We start from the raw sequence: 25,495 nt of genomic DNA, 5'->3' as shown, positions 1-25,495 counted from the left end.
CGTCACTATCATCATCGAACCTCATCTTCACCTCCACCGTAAACCACCTCTTTTTCGCGACCTTCGGCTCCACTCTCTCCAATGAGACGCACTCTGGTGACCTCATCTTGCCGCCACCAGCTACGGTGTCACTTCCACAACCTCTATCTCTCCCCTAATATATTACTCTGTGCTTTGTTTCAGGTTTTGTCAAATTTTCTATTAATATTGTTTTAAATTCATTAGGGTATCATTAGATTTTAATTCTTTGTTAGTAATTTAATTTAGTTAAACTACATTTTCATATTAGTTTGATTTAGAGTAAAATTAGAATTTTCTTATTAGGATTTCTTTTGCTTCATAGGTAATTAAGTATGCTATTGTGATTCTTGGGTTTCTAATTTGAATTCATTTGAATTCATTGACTGATATTCTGCTGAACACTATAATATACTATTGAATTTTGTGTAATTGATGCTGAATTTTGTGACTTGATGTTGAAAGAATACTTGTTAGTTAAACTACTTTTTGCTATTAGGTTGATTTAGAGTAAAATTAGAATTTTCTTATTAGGATTTCTCTTGGTCCATAGGGTTTTAAGCATGCTATTGTAATTCTTGGATTTGTAATTTGAATTTGTTTGAATTCATTGATTGATATTCTACTAAACACTATAATATAATGCTGAATTTTGTGTAATTGATGCTGAATTTTATGACTTGATATTGAAAAAATGCTTGTGAGATAAACTACTTTCTGCTGTTTGGTTGACTTAGAGTAAAATTAGATTTTTTTTATTAGAATTGCTCTTGGTTTATAGGTAATTAAGTATGCTACTGTGATTCTTGGGTTTGTAATATGAATTTGTTTGAATTCATTGACTAATATTTTGATGAACACTGTAATATAATGTTAAATTTATTGTTGATTTATTTTTTCTTAATTTATGTTCATTGGTATGTTATTTGCAGATGTGATGACGGGTAGAGGTCTAGTAGATCAGGCTGCTGGTCATGGTCATAGTCGTGGTCGGGGTAGAGGGAGGGTTTCTTCTGGTACCCTAGAAAATTCTAGATCCTCTCCCTCTACTATGACTACCATGGTGACGTCACAGGTTGCAGGTTTAGTAGAACAGCCATTCATCATGGTCCCTAACTCCAACTACATGCCTCCGCCTATGACGACGCCGCCGCCTCCTACCGCTCAGCAGCTTATTGTCACGGTGATGTCACCTCCAACGATGGAAGCTGCAGCCCCAGAGTCCTCTCACAGAAGTGAGGCAGCTAATGCCCCTCCACCAACTCCCATCGTATGATTGACCATTTGGCCTGATGACGATACGGGGTAAGTATCACTTTGAGTCTTATATATTTTCTAATTATTGTTATTTGCTGTGAGTGCTTGAAAATTGATTCTAGTTTAGTGGATTTAGGTTTGATTGTCTGTAAGTATTTCCTATTTTCTTATTATTGTTATTCCTAAAAGTGTCTGGTTATTGATTCTTGTTTAGTAGATTTAGGTTTGATTACCTGAAAGTGTTTCCTATTTTCTGATTATTGTTATTGCTGAAAGTGTCTGGTTATTAATTCTTGTTTAATAGATTTAGGTTTGATTGTCTGAAAGTGATTCCTGCTTTCTTGATTATGTTATTCTTAAAAGTTCTTGAAAATTGATTATAGTTTAATAGATTTAGGTTTGATTGTTAGAAAGTGTTTCCTGTTTCCTAATTATTGTTATTGCTAAAAGTGTCTTGTTACTGATTCTTGTTTAGTAGTACTTTTTCCACTTTTACCACACCCTCTTCTTCTTCTTCTGACATTGTCATCCCCAAATTGGCCTCTTTCACCTCTAATATTGACAAATTTAGCACTGCCTTGGATAGTCTGGTATGTCTCTCTTTCACCTATAGATTTATTGGAACAGCATTCACTAGCATTTTAGAATATAGTTCAATGAGATGTATCATTTGTCTCTCTTATTGAAGAAGTAGAGAAAAAACAGTATTAATATCTGAAAGGGGCTTAAGCAATATAATATGGGAGCGCACACTTGCATATTGATCTTTTAAACCTCTAAGAAAACGAACCATATTAGACTGCAACCTATATTGCCTCATTATGTCTAATCCATAGCTATAATTACTCAAGTAAGCACAAGTTGGTATGGTCTAAATTCGTCTAGCTCTTTTCGATTTTAAATTGAATTCCCAAGATTGGATCTTAGATACTGGGGCAACTGCTCATATTTACTTTAGTCTTAAATATTTTCATTCTATTAAATATATTAATCTGGATAAAATTTCCATGCCAAATGGTTCGCAGACTGTTACAAACTTATGTGGAACAGTTTTCTTTTCAGCTGTTTTTTATTTGACTAAGGTTCTATATGTGCCAAGTTTTAAATTCAATCTCATTTCTATTTCAAAAATTACTAATGCCTTGTCTTGTTTTATATTTAATGCTCATAATTGTGAAATTCAAGAGCAGCCTATCTTAAAGATGATTAGAATTGCTGATCAAAAGGGAGGACTGCATACAATGAATACTCAAACAAAGATAATTGTTAACTATAGAAAATTAGAAAAAAAGAATTTGAATATTATGATAGAGTATTTTCATAGAAGAATCAATAACAACTTCTTTGATTTTAATATCAAGTATGTATGCCCTATTCTTCTGTTATTTTAATATCAAAGAAGTTGTTATTTCTCGAAATGTTGTTTTCTATGAATCCTACTTTCCCTTCAAAGAGATTTTATATTCAAATGATCAATCTTTAGGTATTAAAAATTCGTACTCTCAAAATATGTACTCTTAAAATTTTAATTCTTCTCATCTTGAAATGAATTTTCATTCAGATCTTATTTGCAGTAGTGAAACATCAAATAAATTGCTTAATTTGGACACTCTTTTGCACCTGCATCTAATTCTCATGTATCTTCCTTTCCTCATTCTCACTCATTTGGACTTGCATTTTATGATTTTTCTCCTGGCTAACCTATTTTTGAAGCAAATAATTTGAATCTTGCTGTATCATTAAGTAATCCAAATAGCACATCTGAAGTTAATAAACTAAAAAGATCATGCAGGTAAAGAAAATAGCCATCTTATTTACAAGAGTACTATTGCATGTAAGTCAATGTTTCGGCTCAGCAATCTTCAACTTTCCTTGAAGTGAAGTATCCAATCTCTGACTACGTATCTTACAACACACTATCAGTAAGTCATAAAGTTTTTTCAACTACTATATCCTCCACCACAGAGCTAAGAAGTTATAAAGAGGTCATCCTCTATGATTGCTAGCGTAAGGCAATAAGTGCTGAATTGAATGTTATTGAAGAGAATAAAATATGAAAACTGACTTCTCTTCTTTTTGAAAAGAAGGCAATCAATTGCAAATAGGTTTTCAAGTCCAAGTTCAAACCCAATGGTAAGGTAGAATGCCACAAGACAAGGCTCGTTGCTAGAGGCTTCACTCAAAGGGCATATTTTGACTACTTTGATACCTTTAGTCCAGTCATCAAACTCACTACTTTAATAATGCTTTTGACTATTGCTGCTACTAAAGGATTGTATATCCACCAATTGGACGTCAATTCTACTTTTTTATTCTATTGAGATTTACTAGAAGAGGTGTATATAAAACCTACATTAGGATTGGTAGTGCCAACTGGTTCGTAAGCTGGAGAAATCGTTATATGACTTGAAACAAGCTAGTAGATAGTGACATCAAAAGTTGTGTTGTATTCTCATTGACGATAGATATACTCAATTAAAATCAGACAGTTGTTTATTCACTAAATTATCTGATTCAAGCTTCACATGTATCCTAATTTATGTGGACAACCTAGTTTTAGCAGGGGATGATTGGAGAGAAATTACAAAGATTAAACAACTCCTGGATAATAAATTTAAAATTAAGGATCTTGACAGATTAAAGTTTTTTTTTGGTTTAGAAATTGCCAGAAATCAACAAAGCATTGTCATGTATCAACGAAAATATAAATTTGACTTGCTTGATGAGTTTGGATTGATAAATGCAAAACCAGCCTCCACGCCAATAGATTATACAACTCATCTATCTAAATCTTCAGGAACTCCTCTTGATGATGTTGCTCCTTATAGACGGCTAATTGGATATTTAATTTACCTCACCAATAATATGCGGCCAGATATATGCTTTGCGGTTGGCAAGCTCAATTAGTTTCTAGATTGTACCACATACAGCAAAGCATTTTCAAGTCAGTATCTGGGTTTTGTTTTTTTTAGAAAGTCGTTGATTTTTTGGCAAACTAAGGAACACTAGCTCGTTCCTTGGCTGAAACTGAATACAAAGTCATGGCTCTTGTCACTTATGAGGGAGTGTGGCTCTCTTACTTCTTGAAAGACTTTAGAAAACTTCTCTCTCATCCTATTATTATGTACTATGATAATCAATCTGCTCTCCATATCGCTGCTAATCCAGTCTTTTACGAAAGGACTAAGCATATAAAGATTGACTTTTATACTATTCGTGATAGAGTTTAAGAATGACTGATTAAGCTCCTTCCAATTTTTTCAACAAACTAAGTTGCTGATGTCCTAATCAAGTCACTATCACCTAAAAGCTTCTTCTCTTACAATGATAAACTGGGTCATTAATTTTTATGTGTCCCAACTTGAGCGAAATATAAATAAGGTTATTTATTAAATAGTATTTTACCTTATTAATTAGGTATTCTTTAAGTACTTCTTAAATACTCTGTATATATAGATTGTTGGATAGAGTATGTTTATTAGAATAAGAGTGTCCAATGCTCTTGTATATATATGGATAAGTAACAACAAAGACAACAAAATTTTTCATCTCTCAAATATTTTTTCTCTCTTGCCTCTCTCTCATATGGTACTTACTCCATTGATTTACCACTCAATTTTGTAAATTTAAATAGAATTTTATCAGTCACCAAAAAAATAGAATTTTATCATATATAAATAATGATTATAAATTTAAATTTTTATTGTTATTATAAAAAAAATAAAAAATATGATTGACTGACTTTTGGGCCAAAAAAAATGATTTTTAATTTTTTCCTAAATTAAAAACATAAAGAAAAACAAAACAACTTCAATAATTAAAAATCGCACACATTTTCTTACCATTTCTACGAAGTAAAGGCGGCATAAATACAAGCTAAGGGACACAATAACGCATGGAGGTTAATTAGTTGTTTAATATGGATTTATTAAATATTGTCGCACAGCATAAATATCATAAAAGAGTAATAATAATAAAGCACACATAGCACTACTGTGGCCGCTATTATCGTTTGTCGTCGACAATGTCTGAAAGATAATATATATCGGCTATATAATTTTAAGGCTTTCTGAAATATAGGCTAGGTTGAGTGCATCTTCACAAACTTTATATATTCTTATATATCTACTAATTTTCTATTGTTTATTATCCTAATTCATTCCTAGTCAGAAAAAATATTTTTTCTTTATTTTATTTTTAATATCTATTTGAATAATTCCAGCAGTCGTAAGTATTTTAAGTTTGAGCTTGGATTTCTTGACTTTATGGCAAACAGCTATCTCCGGATTAATAATTTCAATTAAACTAACTTTGCGAAAGCTACGTTCTTAAGCTTTAATTAGAGAAAGAATGAGTCACGAGCTAATTATTTTTCATGCACGTAATTTTCTTTAGTTTTTTTTCCTTGCTGTGATAAATAACAAAATATAATATGAATAATTTTGATCTATCGATATACACTTGTTTTTTTTAATTATTATTATAATGCAAATTGATCAAAACTCAAAAAAGTTAAAATTTTCCATTCCAGAACACATTGTTTGATTGGACATGAACTGACTAAATTAGATGATCTTCATAGTTTCGTTGATGACAACTTGATTCTCAAACTTCTTTTAATATGCAGGAAGGAAACTCCCGCGAAGTTATTACCATCTAATGTTTCGCCAATAAAAACGTGATGAAAATGAATTTAATATGTGTGTTTTGCGGCTTTTCATTGACTCCATTGACTAGAGCAGTGGTGGCAGCAGCCATTCTTTACCTTAAACTCAATTTCTAACCTTTCCTTCAAATAACTACGCAGCCATAAATATATAACTATTAGTTATTGCCTATATATAGGGGATTAATAATGAGAGTTTTTTTTTTTTTCAATTTGTAATAGGAGAGGATGATGAATGAAACATAGCGTCTTATGGGATTTGGATTTTTTTAAGCAAAAAAATTAATCAAATAATAAAATAAAAAATTAATCACTAGTAAATTTATGATTTTTACTATATGTGAGTCTTAACTTAATTCAACAATGATATATATATATATATATGAATTTGAAATTTTACTAATAATCCATTGATAAAAATTAGTATGCTACCTAGATATTGTAAATAACACAAATCTTGTGTGAAATGAAAGGATTGTTTTTTAAAAATATTTTAAATAAAATTTGATCATTAGTAAATAACTATTACTTATATCTATTTAATTACTTATGTATTGTTTATATTTTTGGGAGATTACTATGTTATCCTATAAAATACAAAATAAAACCAATACTCATATAATACGTCTGGTTAAGAAATTAACATATGTCTCATTAACTAAAATTAATTATATTTTAAAATTTTAAAAATTAAAGCCAAATTTTACACCACTAATTAAATCGAAGAAAGCAATACTAATATAAATCCATATATTCGGTCAACTTATAAAATCGTAGTACACATTTCTTAATTTCTGTTTTTTTTTTTACCATTATTTAGAAATAAAAAGCGTGTAACATAGTTAAATGGAATAGCAATCAATGTTTAAGTCGGACCTCACAAAACAAAAGTATTCAACCTTGGTGAAGTAAAATTTAAAATTGACCTTAATTTGTTTGTCCATGATTAGAATCTATCGTTGAGCATGTGAATAATTCTCTGCTAGTTTTATTTATAGACACTTTGAAGAGTGAGATAACTTATAATTAATCCAATTTTTTTTTAAAAAATTATACCTAAAATAAAAACGAAATTCTTAATACTCAGTTTAAGAAAGGTGATGAAACCCCTTATTATAGTTAAATAAAAATTTCGAGGATGTATTTCCTAAAGATATACTCAGAATTTTCGCCTCAAAAGTAAAGATATACTCTTTTTTAAAAAAATATAAAAAATAGAATAAATTATACGATTTATTTCAAAGTTTTTGAAAAAATTTTTAAAATATCTTTAATATTCAATTTCTTTTAATTTTGTTTTCGATTTTTTTTTTAAAATTTAGAAATACTATAAAACTTTTTCGAAAACTTAATGTCAGAATTAGAAATGACAAAAAAAATTTATAGCCGCAAAAAGAGGCTAATGAAAAACTCGCAAATTTTTTATGGGAATGAGACCCGTCGCGCAAGTAAACACAAACGAGGACAGAAATCGAGGTACCTATCCCATAAAAATCCACAAAATTCCCATAATATAACTCTAGTTCTCATCTCTCTCACCCTTTGTGTAACTATAACTCTAATTCTTCTCTCTTTCTCCAAATTCCAACCCTCACACTATGCGACGTTACTAAAGCTTCTCTCACTGGGCATCTATCGTCGCTATTCTTCTTCTAGCAAGATGTTCTTTTCCTTTTGCCGTCATTATTATTGAAGCTTCGTTTTTATCTTCTCATTACCGTTGATGAGTTCCAGTCGTAGCATTTTCGCCGTGAGTTCTAGTTGTCAACAACTAACTATCGCGTTCTAGTGTTATCACCTTAGATTTTCGTAAGTTTAGTCCTTTTCACTTCTGGTTGTTGATGGTATTAGGGTTTGTGGTTACTGGTTGCATTTTTTGTTAATTTATTATTTATTTTTTTTCATATTACTAGTTGTTGTTGATTTTTTTGTTGATGGTATTAGGATTTATTATTTATTATTTATATTTTTTCTTGTTATTCCTCAGATTGTTGTTGCCTAGTTGTTCTTCCTAATGACTACTGTTTGGTTAGTTTCTTGTTGTGTTGCTAATTTATTAATAATGTGTATAATATTTAAATTTTCAAGAACTAATTATTTAAATTTGTGTTATTACAAGAAGGGAGTACTATCATTGAGCTATGATTGGCCACCAATAATTGTTATGTTGTTTTTGATGAAAACCTTTCTATTTCATTTTATTTCAATTTATATGTTGAAAATTTTGTATTTATATTATTTTGTTGAATTTGTGTTAGATTGTGTTTAATTATTTGAATAATTTAGTTGAATTATATATATTAAAATTTATTATAGTTGTGTTAATTGTTTTAAAAAAATTAAAGTTTAATATCTATGGATATTTGTGGGTGTCTCACCTGCAGGATAATAAACGGGAACCTGTAAGAGGGAGGAGGCGAGAACGGGGGAATTTTGCTAAATGGGGAGGGGTTAGGAAGGATTTTCGCTCTTATTGAGACCGATTACCATCCCTACTTAAAATGATGAATTGAGCTTAATTGGCCACTTTAAATGAGTAGGATTTTTACGATGCCACGTGTTAGTAGCGAAAAAATAGGTCTCCACTATGACATGGCAGACGACGTCGTTTCATAGCTGCTCAAAATGCTACATCTTAGTGAGAGAAATAGGTCAACAGCAAATGTCTTCAAAATAGGATCTGTTTTTCTAATGAAATAATTACTTAAGGACTTAATTGACTGAAAATTGTTATTTTTGGAGATCAATCTGTATTATAATAGATATAATGAGGGATTAATTTGTTTAAATATAATCTTTGACACACACACACATAAATTTTTCGAAGATTCTGTAAAGTGCACGCGCACACACACATACACAAATTTTTTGAAGATTTTGCGAAGTGGGCATCTCTACTGCATAGGCATTTTTCCATCAAGCACCTCACCACATCACCAGTTATTAAACTAACGAAAAATTGCATTTTCGAGCCATTACGGCTAGTAATTTTAAAAATCCAAGTGACAAAATTAGATTTTGTCTAACAAACCGATTTCGAATATGTAGAAAAATAAATAATAATATTTTAATTATAATAATATTTTTAGATAATAATATTTTATTATATTAATATTTTATTATATTGGTATTTTATTATAATGATATTTTATTATTTAATTTTGATGAATCACATCTTATAACCTCCCTAGCCTTCCCCTGGTAGCACCTTCTGCTTGTTTTTCTTTCTTTGGGAATGATTTTGAGAGCCACCTCTTGTTTTCTTTTTTTTTCTTCGTACGTAATATTGAGAAGAAGAATGAGAGAGAAAAGTTGAAATTCCCATAACCTTTAAATTTGTACAGTTTGATCCTTTGGTTCTAAAACTCCAATGAGGATTCTAACACGATTAAAGTATTCGTTTCTTCTTCCTCTTTTCAACCATATTAGATTTGTCAAGGAAGGAAGCGCACTAGAAATCACCGAGAGAAAACTGTTTTTTGTAAGCTAAAACAAAGAGATAAGGTTCAGTAAATTAATTATGAGTTAATTTATGTTTCTGATGTTTGGTTAATGGTTGATTGTTTGATGTTCGAAACCAAATGTTTACGTGATGTTTTGACGTATGTGGCTAGCTAAAAATACTAGGCGCTAGATGCCCTCCCACTTGCAATTTTATGGGCACTGGGTACCCTTCCATGAAGTGCCCTGGGTGCTGGGCACCCTCCCTGTGAAACCATATAGCTAGGCACTGGGCGCCCAATGAGGCAAACTATATGGGCGTTGGGTGCTCAAGCATGCAACCTACATGGGTGCTAAGCACCTTGTTATTTAAAATTCTGGGAATCAGGCGCCTACATTTTATGACTAAATTTATGCTTCGAATGCGCTAAGCACTGGTTTGGGCACTAGGCGCCAAGGAACAATACAATGAGGTTTTGTAAATAATTAAGGAAAAATGTAACTTGGTGAAATTCAACATGAAAAGTGTAATTAGTTCAAAAACTAAAAGGTTAAAATATAATGAACTAAAGATTAAAGATTAGAATATAAATAACTAAAGTATTAGGATCATAGATTAATATTCAAAAGTTAAAAGAAGCTAAGAAAAATTAAAATAAGAGACAAAAACATAAAAGGCAAATAATGTAAAAGTTTAAGAATATAATGGTAATCACAGTAAAAAACGTAGAAAGACAATTTTAAAGCCGAGGACTTAAAGGTTCTCTTCATAAAAGACCTAAGACACGGTAAGAGGAGAGGATAAAGATTAATTAAGATATTAAGAATGAACAGAGAAAGACTAAAGACATGAAAATTAGAGAATAGAAAATAAATACCGAAGAAATTGCTTAAGAAAGAGAGACAAGAAAGTGAATTAAGAGAATTTACAAAGAAAGGACATAAGGTTTAAGGACTGAAGTATGAAAAGATTAAGGAAATTGAGCAAGAGGTTGCATGCCTAGCAAGGTTTAGGGTTCCATCCCACTTGCTCGTTTTTGAAAGTAATAGTGGAGACGTCCACAGATTGAGAACTGTTTTTCAAATATAAGCGTACTTAGAGAAAACTGAAAGTCAAACTGAATAGTTATGCCATAATGGCTTAATGTAATTCTGAAAGTCAGACTAAATGGCCTCGACCATAAAACTTATGCAGACTAAATATCTGAAAAGCCATATCTGGGACTTGTTCCTAGGTAATGTCGGGCTGCAAGGTGTAAACCAACACGTGAGATCATGACCTACATAGGACAGACATGCATCATGCTTGTTTGCGCATATTTTTCTGTTATGCAAATTGTGCAAATGCATATGTTTTCTATATTCTCGCTTGTGTGGTGTTTCTGTACTTACTGTTTGCCTATTATTTTTTGTATTTTACTATTTTTCGTATTCTCTATTTATACATTATTTTCCTGGTAAACAACAAAGCATTAATGAACTTAATTAACAACCCTGATCTTACTAAGAACCCCCCAAGTTCTTACCACTTTCTCCCCTTCAGATGGAGCACCGACGGCCCAGTGAGGATGTATAATCGTGCGGAAGGATTGTGAATGATATTTTGCCTTTTGAAAACATTTAGTTTGGCCCGAGTTTTGAAGACCTAAAGTATCCTTCCCTCGCTTTTCTATTCTAGAGGGATTAGGTGAGTATAGAGTTTAGGCTAGTTTAGGTTCCTGCTTAGGGACTTCTTAGACAGGTCATGGCCCAAGATGTAGTGTGTGTGTGTGTGTATGTGTGTGTGTGTGTGTGTGTGTGTGTGTGTGTATACATAGTTAATAGTTGATTGGATCGTTTCAATACACCTGATGCATATGGGACATAACTGATTCATATAAGCTTAAGACTTAAAACTAAGAAGATATAATTTCATCTTCAGTTCTTCTTAGGGAAGTTGAGGCCTTGTGTTTGTATGGATTGAAAGAACCTTGTGACAGTGTCATTGCATGTAGCGGCTAATGTCTCAACAAAGACCCTATTGTGGGTTTGGATGGTGTGTGGGATAACACTGTAGTCTACATTTACTGTGTACTTCACATTGATTACTTTGGTCTAAGAGGTTTGAAACCTGTCAGTTGCACTCTAACATAGAATCTAAATATGTCCAATATTTATACTTTGAAAGTAATAATATGTTAAATAAGTAATAATGTATAGTTGTATACTGAAATATAGGAAACTTAACATTATGAGAAACCAGATTTCTAACTTTGGTAGTGTTTCCAAAACCACCCAAATTACTAGTCAAATCAACACAGAAGCTCCCTTATATGACATAATTAGAAAAATTGTCAAAACATAACATCTAATAAAAAAATTAATAGTCAATATATAAATGTAAAGCAAGCATATGTTAGTTAACCATGGTGGATTTTGTGATGTGTTTGACCCAAGTACACACCCATATTCATCTGGTGCATCACTAAGACACAAAAACACAAAGACACAACAACACATAAACATGAATATACACAAAATATTTTATTTTGTTCAGCAACTCCATACATAACAAGACATTGGTATCACAAATTTATTAAAATGACAAAATTTATCCTCACCAATAATACTATTGTATCCACAACCACCGCCATCTACAACCACTATCATCATCTACTATCACCATCACTACCACTATTAGATTTATCATCTTCATCATCATCTATAATTACCAAAAAATCACTTGATAAATTTTTTAACAATCACTATTTATCTCAAAAAAATAAAAAGAAAAAAGACAGAGAAGACAGAGCAAAAATCACAGTAACTATAACCAAAACTGAAAAAATATCACGTGAATGATAGAGACGAGTGAGATGGTGAGAGAAGGGCAGAGGAAGGTGCTGTGATTTTTTGGGTCACGAGCATTGGATGCCAACGACACTCTGACTTGCTGTGTCAGAAAGGTTGGACGGTGCTGTAACTTGATGTGTCGCGAGGGATAGATGGCAAGGGCGATAGATCTGGATGAGTGATGACAGTGATGAAGAGGTGGCACAGATCTGAGAAATGTGACAATAGAAGAGTGAGGAGGAGACACAAATTTGAGAACGCATAGAGGAAGGGTGCGGCAAGAGAGAGAGAGAGAGAGAGAGGAGGGAGGCACGCCGACGGGATCTATGGCCTTCGAAAATGAATCTAGATGGAGGAAGAGACTAGAGGAAAAGGAAAAGGGAGTAGAGAGAAGGATTAAGTGGGATAGGGTTAAGGGGATAGGGCTGGAATTTTTAAAATTAAATAGGGACAAAAGTGAAAAAAATTATATCTCATAAGCTATGTCTCAATATCCCAACTTTAAAGAGAGACACTAAAAACATGTATTTGTGTACATCTGTGTACCACCATGTTCTTTAAAAATTCATGTCTCAACAAACAAACGGTAAATATGTACCACCGTATCTATGTACTAGTGTTCATGTCTAAGTAAACAAACGTAGCCTAATAGATTTATACGTCATTTTGCCAAAAATTATATACAGACAAATAAATTCATTATTGATTGGTCCCAGAAAATAACAATTATCAGTCAAGTATGTTTCTAAATTTTTGTGTTATTGGATAAAGATCCTATTTAAGAGGTATTTGTTGGGAACCTATTTGTGCCACTAAAATGCATAATTTTATTGAGTAAAGTAACAAATAAACCCTTGAGAGTTTACATTTTGGACAACTTAGTCTCTAAAAAAGGTACCAATAAAGTCCTTCAAGATAGTAGATGTGGACACACTACCTTCAAATTAGCCTCTATGATTAGGGTAGAAGGTCTTAATTTGTACTAATTTGTCTATGTTTGTTATTCTTGAAGATTTTATTAGTATTTTTTTTAGGGATTAATCTGTCTGAAATGTAAATTCTCAAGGATTTATTGAATAACTACAAAATTATGTCGTTTGTGTATTTTGATAGAGACCTGTTTGTCTGCTATTGGCATCTATAGCCAAGTCACTCAATTTAGGATCACATATGATCTTTACGTTAATAGTTAACAGGTATGACTAACAGAAAAATTTATATAAAGCTCAAAAACTTTAAACGTAATAAAATTTAGTTAAAAACAAAATTATTCAACATAAAATATTTTGGGACCAATTTAGTATATATTCAAGAGAAATATAAACCAAGTGTCACATATAATCGAACAAGATTCTTTTAAAGGGATCTTGGTCATTCTTCACTTTGTTATTTTACTAAGCTTTCATTTTAAAAGATCCAAATTCGATTAGGATTAAACTCTTCTAAAGTGAAAAGTTTGATAAAGTTAGAAAGTAAGTGTTTAATTACCTTTGAATTAGGATAATGGAACTCACATATAGAGTTAATACTGAATTTGGTTTCTGAACTTGCACGCATCTCAATTTAGCCTAAACAATTTACTCTCTGAACTTTACAAACATGACTCACATTAGTTCCTAGGATAATTTTCAACACACATGCATTAACGGAGCGCTGGCATAAACAACTAGACAGTGATGCTAGGTAGCCAAACAATAGTGTATAATGTAGCGATAGCACAAAATAAATATCATTCTCATGACAAGCGAGTGGATTACACCTGCTTATCAATTACCCACTTATCACTCAACCTTCTTTTGTATGACTGGAGTCATTAATTTCATTCTCAAAATCCATTTCAGTTTCTTATAAATCAAATCCCTAACATCTCTCATTTACATTTATATCTATTAAAATGCAATTTTTGTCTAGTAGATTAACATCCAAAAATACTATCACATTAACCCGAGTGAAAGATCAAACCTTTTTTTCCAATTTTATTCGAACCATAAGCCCACAATAGAGAAGAACGAAAGGACACAGAGAAAAGGAAACCCAACAGCTTCGTCATCAGAGCATCACATAGCCTTGTCTCCTACTCGTACAGGTATATTATCTAGTTTCATGTTGTGATTAATTGGCATAGTAGGGCTTTATTATCAGCTATTGCATGTGTCTGGAATGATGAAAGTTTTAGTCTTTATTTCGTATTGATGGGTTTGCGGAAAAAGGAAAAGCTTGCAAAGATTGCATTTTAGGAGTGGAGATGAAGGGAAGGCTGCAAAAAAAGGGGGTTTTTTCGTTTTTATAATCAGCAATGATTTGTATGGGGTGTTACAGTATCCCTATTTTTTAATCTATTCAACCTTTGTTTGATTTGTTATTTTGTTTGGTACGTGTTGTACTTTGTTTTAAGTGATTAATAATGTGTCAATTGTAAAGTAGCCATTTGGTTCAAGTTACCTAAAAACTATGAGAAAGAAAAAAATAAAGAAGGGAGAAAGAGATTAACGCAGATAACATTCCATAAAAAGCAGGCACAAGAGAAACCACGCTTTCTTTCTCATTGTTGTTCTAATACCTTCAACTAATAAATCTCTTTATGCATGCATCTTGGGAATCGCTAGTTACTTGAAGAGGAGATTTTGTTTATTTTAGAATTTTAATTCAGGTGTAAAATGGAAAACAGAACAGTGATTATAACTTATATTGCATAAATTGTATTCATTTCAGCGTTTTTAGCATTTATGAATCTAAACACTATACTATACACTTATGCCAGATTGTAAATTTATGCCTTGAAAATAATAAAGCAAAAATCTAACAAATCCATCTACTTCATGTCTGTCACTTAGATTATTTTTTTTATTAGTTGAATGATAATGGTAATTAATTATTGTAGGAGTACATAAGGAGTACCTAAGATTAGCCGCAAAACATTTTTTTCATTTTTCTGTATTTATTCATATAAAAAAATTCTTCTAGTACGCATGCAATAGAGATGTTATTCCTTCATATTTTTTTTAGTGTGAATTAATTTATCTTTATAAAAGGTTGAGTTGGAATTTTGCATAGATTAATACACATTCCTACATAATTAGTGTCTGCTAAAAACTGGACATACATACATATATAACTTGTTAAATAATGGTATAGAGTTAAACAAATTAATTCACAAAATTTGGTTAGTTACTTGAGAGAAATGATTATGAGAATGATGGGTACATAGTAAATAATCATGATTTTGGTATTGAAATAACCTGATTAATGTGCTTATCGCAACAATCACGGTAGAAATACATAATGGGATAACTGGGAGGACTATAATTATTAATAATAAAGCACTATATTAGTCCATTATTGGTGACCAGATTAATGTGTTTTAGTTTGGTGAATTTGGTACCATCAATATGCATCTTTTTATTTGTTTATTTATTTATTGTGCTAAAATATCAAAAAGAGAACTAAGCTGCAATTCTGAAGTTGACCACATTGGCTTCTCTTCTCCTGTTGACCTCCGATTCTCTAACCTTTGCAATTAAGCAAAGATGTTATTGTAATGCTATAGTAAGAAACGTTTTCAATAATAGATGTTATATTAAGAAAAAATATTATTGTAGCTATGCTATTATAAATATGTTGGGATGTTATGTTTAAGTTAAGTGGGTTATTTAAGTATATTTTCCAGTTGCTCGTGAACAGGTGTTCAAAAAACAAGAAGTAGGAAATGTTAAAATCGAATTCTGGTCACCAATAATATTGGGAATAAGACAGTGGATGGATGTATGTTCGCATTGCTGGTGAGCCGTATATCCTTAACTTTTGATTTGTTGTTTGTTAGTCTATAGTATACCTTGTTTATACTAATCACTATAACTTTCAGATTATATATCTCCATGCTAACAAGAATGGATATTTAGAAAGATATATGGGAGAGAATTGTGGATTAGAGACTGGTCGCTTGCTGATCTGAAGATGATGGATGAAGAGGAAAGCACATCTCATTCGGTGAGGCATATGATAGATATATAATCTTTTAATAGTGATAAGTGTAAAAGATATGTTAATTGGATCGCTTCTTTTAAACTCTAACGAAAATAAACTTATACTTTGTCCACTGTAGGGTCTTCTAAATTTAATTAGGAAAATGTCTGGACTACCGAAAAAGCACAACCACGTATCAAAGAGATGATGCATTAGGGAAAAAACAAAGTCTAATAGAAAGACTCGTAAAGAAGCTCCCATGGAAGATGAGACTGAGACCGACATACGGGCTGGACATGCATCAGCTGCTAAATTTGATGAACATCCTTTGAAAAAAAGTAAGTCAATGATTTTTCAGTTATAGTATAAAAGTTTATTGCTCTAACGTGCCTCTTTTTAATAGTATGCTAGTATAAATATTTTTTAGTTTTGGCATATGTGTTAAATTAAGTAATTAGTATATTTGCATATTAAGTTTTACCCTATATAGAGTAATTAACTGTTTATCTAATTTTAGAAGTGTGATATTGATGTTGTAACTTGTATATCCATTTTTAAAAAACTGTTCCAGCTACTTATGCTGAGTATGGCAATTGACCTTACACATTTAGATGCATTTTTTTATGTTTTAGCATTCACATCATAAAATAATAACTTTGAAAACTATGTGATTATCGATGGATTAATATGTATAACATCATTTCCACTATCCCTTATATGCATAGTTAAAAACTTTGTTACTAAGCTGCTTTAGTTTTAATGTGTAACATGTATGACAGTTTGATAAGCGTTATTCCAATTAAATAAAGATCTACTTAATGCTAATACTAGTTACCTTAAATAGGAGTTCGAATAGCTAATATTTGTCTTCTTAGTTCAAATGTTATGTATGCCTAACACCTGATATTATCTGTGTGGCCTTATGGATGTTGACTAATTGGAATTGCGGAAGTTATTGTCCATTCTTTACTTTACTATGCACAAAGCAGCCTTGGGTAAACTTTCGAATTAAACTCATTTATACATTTGAATGTACTAGATTTACTTGATCGAATTATATTAGTGTTAGGTGCCTTTTTTATTATGACTTATAGTTGTTCAATCTCCAATTTATTTAAACATAAATTGTAGTCAAGAGTCACAAATCGGATGCATTGGCGGGAATACAGTGTGTATGAAGAAGACATGTACGAAAACGCCCACAGGGGATGAGACAATGGCCGATACGTCTATTGGAAACGGAACAGATGATAATGTTAATAAAGGGCCTTTAGAGAAAAGGCAAGTTAATAATTTTTCAGTTATAGTATAAAATTTTAATGCTCTAACCTGCCTTTTTTAATAGTATACTAGTATATTTTTTTTAATTTAGGTATATGTGTTAACATAATTAATTATTACATTTCTATATAAAGTTTTATCATTTAGAGTAATTTTAATATACGTTACCTACATGTAATATTCAGCTTAGTTGATAAGGATAGCAACTATAATTTTTTTGTCTAATTTTAGAAGTGTGATATTAATGTTGTAACATGTATATTTACCTTGAATAGGAGTTTGAATAGCTAATATTTGTCATTTTAATTCGGATGTTATGTATGCCTTACACCTGATATTATTTGTGTGGCCTTATGGTTGCTAATTGGTTGGAATTGAGGATGTTAATATCCATTCTTTACTTTATTTTGCACGAAGGAACTTTCGGTAAACTTTCGAATTAAAATCATTTATACATTTAAGCGTACTAGATTTACTTAATCGGATTAGATTTTTGTAAGGTGTCTTTTGTTATTATCATCTACAGTTGCTCAACCTCCAATTTATTTAAACAGAAACTACCGTCAAGAGTCCCAAAACAGATGCATTGGGGGGAATACTGTGTGTATGAATAAGACATGTATTGAAACGCCCACAGGGATGAGACAATGCCTGACACACCTATTGAAAACGGAATAGATGATAATGTTGATAAAGAGCCTTCAGAGAAAATACAAGTTAGTTGAATTTAACCATAATACGAAGTATTGACAATTATAGTAAGTGCATGATTTTTTATTTCTGACTCCTTCATGCTTTTCAGGTGGAATGTTAATCAACAACAGATGTTATCTATCTAATCTTATGAATGTTACACGACATTCTTTATTTTAGTTCTCGCTATCACCCTTTTTGGAAATACATGCTTCCTACTAAACTAAAGTATTAAAGAATTGCACAAGAACTTGCAATAGGCACTCACTTACGAGCACTTAATTGTAAATAAATGTGCAGGAATTCTGGAGAACTTGAAATGGTAGTGTATGTTGCACTAGAGGACCCAATTCAGGTTGACTTTCCATTGCCATCATTCTCACTTGGCATCACTCAGATGCACATACCAGACTCATTGCTCGAATCTCCGGTGACAAACAAACGAAATGTGACTCCAGAACCCAAAGTACCAAAAAATATAAGAAAATTAGAAGATGTAGGGAACACACCAATGCCATCTGGGGGTGCTGCAAGGCCTATAGGTGTTGACATAAACAGGATATACAAGTGGAAAACAGATTGTAGAGCTGCACAAAATGCCACGCTTGTATGGATTCAAAATGGTGATGATGTTCAGCTACAACGAGCAAACCTGTAATCTCTAGGCTGGCGTAGAAGAGTAAGTGATACGGTAAAACTGAATAAGAAATCGTAATCAATTGGTGAGTATGTATTCTGCATTAAACTGCTATGAAATGCAATGTGTTTATTTTATTCAGGTGGTTGATTACTGTTGTTCCATGTTCAATGCTTTGAGCAACGCAAGGTTTTGTACTGATTTTTATTGTATTCCACCGAGACTAATGGTTAGTGCAATCTGTCCTTACCCACTTAATATTAAATAATACCCATAATTGCTTCGGTGAAAGATACTTTTGAAGATATACGAAATCTATAGTTATGAGTTATCACTCTTAATTATTTCCTTAGGTGTTTAACTAATCGAAAATGGGTTTGCAGGCCCTAATATTAACTGATAATAACATTGAACGATGTGCGGGCACAAATACTAGATTTGTCCTTGTTCTCAGTGGCTTCTTAGGCTGCGGGCAGCACTGGTTCGATGAGAGGAAGGTGAAACAAGTTAAATATTTAAGTAATTCACATACTTACTTATCATCTATTCTCACAATCTATTTTTCATTACAAGAATGCGAAAAAAAATTATATGTTAACATGCTTTATTCAACAATGAAGTGGTTTGTTTCAGTGTGTTAAAATGATAACTGGTGGCTATATGTGCTCCACCAACATACTGATAACCTATGGGTGTTAGATTCCATGCACAATGGGCCACACTCCGAGCGGCGAGAGAAAATAGATAAATATGTTGTAAGTGAGAATAGATTTGATGATGCATATTTTTACGGGTGTTAGTTGTTACTTTTGTTGTATATTTTTTTTTATTTTCCTCCCTAATTTTTCTATCTGGCTTGTCATAGGGCTTTCTTCTCCAAGATTTGGCTATAACTATAGACCAAAGTGTAGTGTTCACAGCTGAGGACTACGAGTGTTGCTACGAAACAATGATCCTAAAACAGCCAAATGGGTAAGTGGGCTAGAGACGAAAACGAAAAAAAGGTTAAAAAAAATCAACTGACTCAAAATTTTAATATATTGGCACACCTCTATATTGTTTGTGTTACATAGGTGGGACTGTGGCGTATATGTCATAAAATGGATGAAAATGTAGGATCCAAAGAGCTTGGCAGATGATGGATTGAACATGCCTATTTGGATGACGGTTAGTGTAATCCAAAATATATGCCGATGCTTATTTGCGCATTTAATAATTAATATATAACCCTTTTTGGATGAATTCTACTTATAATAGCTGAATTTATATTTGCTTCTATAATGTATTTTATACCAAACACATATACATCTGTTTTTTATAACAGGCCCAACTGCAACAAATTCGGAAGAAAATTGTAACTGACATACTAATTTGCAAAGACAACGTCTCTAGGAGTGTGGTAGAGGGTGTACTCAATGTGCCATGTCATCATGTAGAGGATAGGGGAAAGAAAAAAAGATTGAAGACCCTTGGACGAATCCAAGGACAAGATCACTGGTTTGAAGGGCGGAACGAGCTAAGAAAGTTAAACATAACTATAAACCATAACTTATGATTAGAGTTAGTATGTGTGTGTTTTCCGTTAATTTGATTCCAGAATTTGATGGATGTTATCATGAAATACATATGGATGTTATTGGATTTAAACAAAAAATGGGTGCATCATTTTAAAGGTTTACCTATACTGGACAGCAAGCTAAATATATCTACAAATAATTAATTAGGACTAGAGTTTCTGTGTGTATTTATTATTGATATGGTTGTAGGATTTTCTAAATTTTATCTTGAAATGCTTGCAAATGTTATTGGATTTACATAGAAAAAAAATTCACAAGAATTCAAGATCATAATAAAAGATTATATATGAAAAAAATTGCTTTTGTTTTCGTTTAGGTTTATTTTATATGTGTTTGGCTTGTTTTTTCTCAGATCAAGAATACGTTGATTGAAGTTTGAATTTTCTTTTGTATGTCTAATGACAAATTTTTAATTAAAGTTTAAGATTATCTATACTTAACATCTAGCTATAAATATCTATGCCCAAAATAATAAATTGTTGATTATGGATGTTATTCTAAAAAATTAGAGGATGTTATTGGATGTAAACAAAATACATACCTAGATATGCCTTTTTGATGGCTAGTTTTTTAAATAATGAAATAAAGATCTTATTGTGTACGAGATACTTTTAACATTCAAGTTTAAACTTCATGTAATGCACCAAATTATCATAATGATCAAATTATGATCAGCTGAACATTTATTATTTTAAATATTAGTAAAAAATAATAAAGCTAAAAAAGATTAAAAAAATAAAAAGTTGTATATTAGTGGCCCAAGTTTATTATTATATTTTATTTAATAATGGTATATGAAATTGTAACAAGGTAAAATAAAGTTTGCATATATAAAATATATAAAACTAACCCACTAAGCCACCAAATCATGATAACGTAAAATAAAGTTGAAGCATGACCAAAGTACAAAATAGTTGCTAAACTCTAAAGCTTATGATATGTAGTGTTGTTAAACTTCCAATCCTCCAAACATGCTTCATGTGAAACAAAACTTAAAAAAAAACAGAGGAAAAAATAAATAAATGGACATGACATTAATGCTATAAAAAAACACAAGGTACATACACAATTGTTCGACGATATGGAATGAATTCAATAGTGATGTGAAGGAACCAGAGTGTATAGCCAAATTGTCTATCATTTCTGAACAAGCCCACTGTATATCTTTGTAGGAAGATGACATATTGGTAGGAGATGGTTGTGCATTACCATTAGGTCTCTGAACACACAAACTATATTGAAAAATAACATCCTAACTTATCATCTGGTCAACACATTAAAAGCAAACAAATGACGTGAAAAAGGGGTAGATCTCATATTTACCTTGAGATTGTGAGTGTTTTTGTGTTTACGAGCCCTCTTTTTAATAGATATGTCTAGATCTACCCCAAGTCTGGTAGACGTTGGACGACTCTGCGTAGGAACACGACGTGGGCCTTGTAGCTCATTCATGCTAATGGGGCACTCATCACGCGTATGCAAGTTAATTGCACTTGGTAAATGTGCAGCTTGATGCTCGAATTTCTTGTGTTCTTTGAGCTTGTGTTGAGCATTGTCCATGGCATCACTCAATATAGAAGCAACCTCTGGAGTAGCCACGAAATTCTGAGCGACATTGTAAAAATGAGAACACAATTCCCTAAAAATGATCATGTTGTCGTCAGAATGGTCCATGTCAAGGCTACTCTTGATATATGCGTGTCTCCGACTAACATTCTTACTCCATCAGGATAGAATGTATTGTGACGACACTGTTATTACACGAAAATGTAAAAGAACAGCAAGAATGTGGCAAGCATAGAATACCATCTGATTGGAACATAAAGTAATCACATTGAACTTCTGATGACTACAAGCAATAGACGACTTGGTATCTGTTATACACAAACATGTCAAACACCATCCTTTGTTGGTCAACTTCACAAACTGTACTTGTGGCATGATGGTTGATTGAGGAGATGATACAATTCGCCTTTTTAATAAATTGATCCTGAATGTCTCGAAACATGGAGTTTGTATATTCTCTCTGGAGCTACTTCTCTCTGGGTGAGCTAGAAACACAAGGGATAATTCCCCTTAAATCAGCAACGTCACACTCAAGCTACTTTTGCTCCTTGTCTATAAGACAGTTTTGGTATTGGCAAACAAATTACAACAAAGAGCTCTTACTGTTTAAATATTTATCAAAAACTGCATACATGCTCTCACTACGCTTTGTGCTCCTCATGCCAGCCCAGAATTCGTCATTAAAAAATACTGGCACCTACATGTGTCGGTCAGCAAACATATATGCTAATGAATAAACACAAAAAATGCAAAAAAAAAATAGCATAAGTTAACCCATAAGTGCAACATCCATATTGACTATAAAATAACATCTATAAAGAAGCCAAACACGCGCAGCAATAAACTGGGAGATTATACTACTGTTTAGTCACTTAGAGTTGTGAAGGTCATACTCTTGAATAAAATCTTGCCAATCTCTCTCAAATGAGTCCTTAGATTTGGATTCAAACACAATGCTCTTCATGCATTTATTTAGTTGATCGAAACGATGGTAACCTACCAGCTTGTGTGATATCTTCTTTAAAATATGTCATAACCATCTATGCCGTGTGTTTGGTAAGGTGGTCTATAATGCATAATGCATCTGCAGGCATTAGTCTGTTATAATACATGCGGGGGCCTTTCTCATGCACTTCACCCAAGTCCGAAAAAGCCATTGGAATATACGAGTCTCCTCATTTCGCAATAATGTGCACCCAAGAAGCGTAAACATCCCATGGTGGTTGACACCTACGAAAGACCCAAACGGCATGTCGTACTTAAACAATGAAAATATAAAAACATGTAACATAGGTGTAAAATCTAAATGTCTTAGCTGAAAAAATCTAACTAAGTCAAAGAAAAAATAATAATTTGGTATCTATTAGTCTTGTAAGTAGTGTCAAACGTCACGACATAACCGAAATATTCCCATGCAGCTTTACACCGAGCATCGGTCTAAAACACATTTCTAAGACTATGGTTTTTGTCCACATTTATTTCAAAGAAAAATTTTGGATTGAGCTCCTTCATCCGTGAGAAGCGCTTAAGTAACTCTTTTAAATCCGTCTCATCCCCGGAAATGCGTAAGTAACGACTAATGTAATTTCTAACATCATTCTCTGTAAAAGTGAGGTTGGCAGGGCCACCGGCGGCATTGGCTAGTACCTGGTATGTCTTACTTGGTCTAATGCCAGCTTGGTCATTTTGTTATATCAGGTCCTTCACATGCATACTTAGCTGACGGTTTGCTGATAACATTCCAGATAGCTTCGGATTAAGCAGGTGTGAGTAGGATACCTCTACTTGAGAAATCCTCCATTGCCCTGTCATCTTATCTAATGCTACATAGCAACGGGCTTTGCAGTTTGTTGAGGCCCTATTTTCCTTCTCTTGGGTGCCTTTACACGGGATATGCGGTATCCATCTCTATTATAATGCAAAGCGTGATTAACAACCACCTTCTAACCTTTTTTAGTCTCGCAGCCGGTGATTCTTATTTTGACAACAAAACTAATCCTTACCGCATATCAGTAATGATATGCACGCGCATCTTCTAATGTGCCAAAGCACGTTTCCTCTTCAGGATCTAGCTGCTCGTCACCAATAGCTTAGTTTATGACTTGGAAAAAAATAAAAAATAAATGAAACTCAACCTGATAGTTAACTATACAAAAGTGGCCAATTTCACTGTTGAGTATAACAAATAAAACACACTATTGTAATTTTAGGTGCTAATTTCGTGCCATGGTGGATGTTAACATGGATGTTAACTTCGTGTAATTATGGATGTTATTCATATGAACTTACTGATTGCCTAAAGCATGAACTTTATGAATGTTATGCATATAACTAAAGTGCTAAAATTGGCAGTTCACTAAATAGTACAGTATAAATATAAATGCACATAAATAATACACAAAAAATAAACTGGGTTATTACCATACCTCATCAGAGCTAGTGTGATTTTTCATATTTTTGGAAATAGGTTGATTGAGAACAACCTGGTCGGGTGAGTCCGTCTGTTATTCAAAATCTTCAGCACCTTCTGCCATAGGTACCATATTAAGGTCGAATTCAAATGCCATACTTTTGCAATGATAAAAGTGACTTCTTGTAAAATACCTTGGCTTATACACTATTGTGCTTGCAATGGTATTAGAGTTGTGATTTTTGAATGAACATAATTGAATTAACGAAATGTATATATTAAGGTAGTTTTCATGTTTTATATCTCTATTGAATGATGATAAATGCCTTAACGGAAACAAAGAATCAATTACAATTAACTCATTTAATACATATTATCATTGTCGTTTATTATTATTATTATTAATCTTTATTGTATTCTTAAATATAAAAATCAAGTTATAAAAGAGAATATTAAGTATTGATTACAAGAGTGCCTAACAATTAGGAATATGATATTATAATTAATATCATTAATAAGTGGGGTTGATAAGAATATGATAAGTGGAATGATATGAGGGTGGGATAAAAAATAAACTGTTATTAAGTGATATAAATAAAGTAAATTATGGAAAATTTTGACTAATTATGGCTGAAAATTTTGTTACCAAACTTTTTCACAACTAGATGCCATGTCGGGACCTGAAAAACGATGTCGTTTTGATCTTGGCGCCCAAATAGCCCAAAAATGATGCTAGATCACTTGCTTTGGGAGGAAAAGTTTCAATAAATATCATCTACCATGTTATTTTTGGGTATTTGAATGCCAAAATTAAAACGATATTGTTTTATAGAGTCAACGTAGCATTCGACTGTCCACGTCAGTGTTTTGTTAAATCCACGCGTAAAAAATTGTCCCAAAATTTAACAGTGAGTCAATTTTGCAAAGTTTGAAGACCAAATAAAGGTAATTAAAACTTTAAAAACTAAATTACAACTCGCATGTAAGTTTAGAGACTAAATTAGATATTATTTTTCACGTATAATAAAAATTATAATTTTATTATTAATTTTTTACTTTATTATTTTATTAATTTTTTTATTTTAGAGATTTAAATTGGCCATTTAACTCCCATAGTGCGTGGCTACCCACAGGCAATATTATTTTCATTCTCC

Source organism: Arachis duranensis, chromosome 3, assembly GCF_000817695.3.
Source record: "Arachis duranensis cultivar V14167 chromosome 3, aradu.V14167.gnm2.J7QH, whole genome shotgun sequence".
Classification (NCBI taxonomy): domain Eukaryota; kingdom Viridiplantae; phylum Streptophyta; class Magnoliopsida; order Fabales; family Fabaceae; genus Arachis; species Arachis duranensis.
The sequence above is the reverse complement of the archived record's forward strand: the minus strand, read 5'-3'. Positions refer to the sequence as shown.